The sequence below is a fragment of the Myotis davidii genome, unplaced genomic scaffold (genome assembly GCF_000327345.1).
Source record: "Myotis davidii unplaced genomic scaffold, ASM32734v1 scaffold134, whole genome shotgun sequence".
Lineage (NCBI taxonomy): Eukaryota > Metazoa > Chordata > Mammalia > Chiroptera > Vespertilionidae > Myotis > Myotis davidii.
In genome coordinates this window covers 2,624,220-2,627,126 of record NW_006288853.1, presented here as the reverse complement: position 1 = coordinate 2,627,126, position 2,907 = coordinate 2,624,220, and the positions used below count along the sequence as shown (strand labels likewise).

Below are 2,907 nucleotides of genomic sequence, written 5' to 3'. Positions count from 1 at the left end.
GTACACTTTGCTTAACCTCTCTGTGCCTTGGTCGTCTTATCTGGGATTATAATGCTACCTAATGTAAGCTTATTAGCACTTAAACATGCAGTAAACTGTGCAGGAGCTTTGCTAGATCCTTCCCGGGCTGCCTGTTTCTTCCGGGGGCATGGGGGCTCGGTGGTCTGGCACCAGGACCCAGGCGGCTCCTTCCTACTTCAGGGCTCCGCAGAGGAGAGGGAGGTCAGGCTGTGAGAAAAGAGGAGCCTGGGGAGTGGAGGAGCTGGGGGTCCTGGGCGCCTTTTATCCCGCCCACAGAAGGAGTGGAAACAGAAGTGTGGGGGGTGGGGTGAACAAAAAGAAGGAGCCAAAAGCAGAGAATGAGGCCAGTCCAGCCAAGTGCTTTTTGTGGATCTTAATTAAGCCCGGAGGCCCCATTGTTCCTTTCAGAGTGAACATATGTTCAGGGACTGAAATTTCAATGGTGCCGGGTCCTGTGGTCGCCCACGGGCGGTGGGGGGCTGGGTGGCGGTGTGGGGAGGGTCTTCCCAAGCCCAACAAGAAACCATAGCATCTCACAGCCTCCTTCGCGGGAGGAGGAAATGAAACAACTAGAACGGGTAGCAGAGCCCCTGCCCACCCCAGGGTGGGAAAATGAGCAGGCCGTTCGGCCCTCGGCGAGCCTCAGTTTCCCAGGGCGCTCCATTCAGGTCATCGACAGGCGCCCATACCTGCCACCACGGGAGCAGGGGCCACCCAACGGCCGCAGCCCTCCAGCGAAGGGGCGTGAGCTCCAGGCAGGTCAAGCCTCGTGCTGGCTCTGCTGTCCACCTTGGGCAAGTGACTCAGTGACTCCGGACCTGTTTTCTCGCCTGTGAAGTGGGGGTGATGACTTCCATCCCATGCATTGCGGTGGGAATTGAGGAGGCGGATCCCCGTGGAGCCCTCTGCACACGGCGCCTCACGCGTGTTTGCTGTTAGCAGCTGCCATGGTCATGACCAGTGAGCCTTCCCCTCCTGGAGCCCTGGTGGTGACAGGGAAGGCACACGAGCCCGTGAGCACGCTCAGAGCAGAGTGAAGAAAGGACCACAGCACAGAGTGGCCAACGGCCGGCAGAACAACACGCCCAAGTCTTACTGCGACGACTGTGACTCACACCTCACCCAGGTCTCTCCATCTGCGAGGAAGACACGCTGCAGTGGCAGGAAACACAACGAGAATGTGAAGGACCGCCGTCAGGCTCACTGCCTGATTGACAGGACAACCGCAGCGTTTCAGCAAGGAGAGACGCCGCCTACTCCATCCTCTGCTTCGCCTCCCGCAGGGCACAGATCCCTGAGTCTTCTGGGTCCTCCTCGCCCTGGCGTGATACCAACACACCATCTGAGGGGCCCTTCCTTGATGCCAATGATGGGTCCTCCTCCTCCTCTTGAGATGATGCCAGTGGGACCTGCTCCTGGAGTGAGGCTGCCTATAGGAGGGCACATGCCAAGGGGGCCTGGGCCCCCAGTGATGAGACCTCCTGCCCGTCCCAGGATGGTGCCCACTCGTCCAGGAATGAGGAGCCCTTTCTGTCAGTTTGTATTACTTGTTCGGCTGCAGGAAATCATGGTGCTATGACTCTGGGTGTTTCTAACAGCATGACAAGGAAGACTCCCTCCCTCTTCCTATCCAAGGGAGAATGGTTTTGGAGGGAAGTAGTGGGACCAAAAAAAAAAAAGCAATTTTCATTTGATGATGAAAAGTGAAAATAAAATTGCCAACTCGTTTAGTTTAAAAAAAGAAAAGGACCTCTGCACAGTCCACCCGGGCTGCAGACACTCAGATGAAGAGGGCTCTGTAGACGGGAGGGTTGAAGGTCTTGCAAAACCCGACTAAGTCCAGGGTGGGGTGGGCTGTGAGCCAGGGAGTAGCATCGCAGAGGCGCGAGGTGAAAGCTCTCAGGTGCCCAAGGACCCCGCAGGGTGACCTTGCTGGCTGGAGGTCCTGTGGGGACCTGGTGGGACAGAGGCTCGGGGTGTTGTTTGAGTGGGAATGTGAAACATAAACCCAGGCAGACGAAGACTCTGAGCATCTCTTTCCTTAGCTCAGCAAGCAGAGCCCTGGACTCAGGTATCCCCCAAACCCCGCTTCACTGTAGGCGCAGGGAGCCACGGAAGCCCTGGGAGCCTGCTGGCACTGTGGGGGCAGCAGGTTTCCATCCTGTGCCGAGGGAACTGTGGGTGAGACAGCCTGAGTGACAGGGATGGTCTCCAAAGAACCCACGAAGCTGCTCCTAGAGCAAGATGATCAGCATTTAGAAACAGCCACGCCCAGAGAGTGCCCGAACCAGCGACAACTACAGCCATCAAACAAGGACTTTCCGGGCTCTCCCCCTCCCGGGCTCACACCACAGCCAGCAGGAGCCCACCCTCCTGTGCAGGGCCCACCTGCTGAGAGCCCGAAACAGGTGACAACTACAGCCGTCAAACAAGGACTTCCCTGGCTCTCCCTCTCCCGGGCTCACACCACAGCCAGCAGGAGCCCACCCGTCCCCTGCAGGGGCCCACCTATGGCAGGTCTGAGCTGGGGGAGGGGAGACGCCCTAAGTAAAGTGGGGGTTTTTCTGACACTAGACGGACATTCTGTATTTGGAGAGAGAGGCTATGTTTGTTACCTGTCAGCGACTGGGAACGCCCTCCCAGGCCTTTCACGGAGGTCGAGATTTCCGAGATTTCCGGAGAGACAATGACAGGCAGATGGGAGAGCCCCTTGCGGGGGCCATGAGGGGAAGTGACGGAGCTGCTTTCTCTTTGCCTCCTAGCAAGTCCGGCTCATCAGTGGATAGTATGGTGTCTTTTATTTAAGAAAAGGACAATATCAATGGGAGGAAATCAAAACAAATAAAAACGGTTTTCAATAAGGAGAAGGAAGAGATAGGATTGGAA

General features: G+C 57.0%; 1 pseudogene; it reads left to right on the top strand.

Annotated features, from left to right (window-relative positions):
- Positions 1-581: 581 nt before the first annotated feature.
- On the top strand, positions 582-2,129 carry LOC102763877 (annotated as a pseudogene).
- Positions 2,130-2,907: the final 778 nt, after the last annotated feature.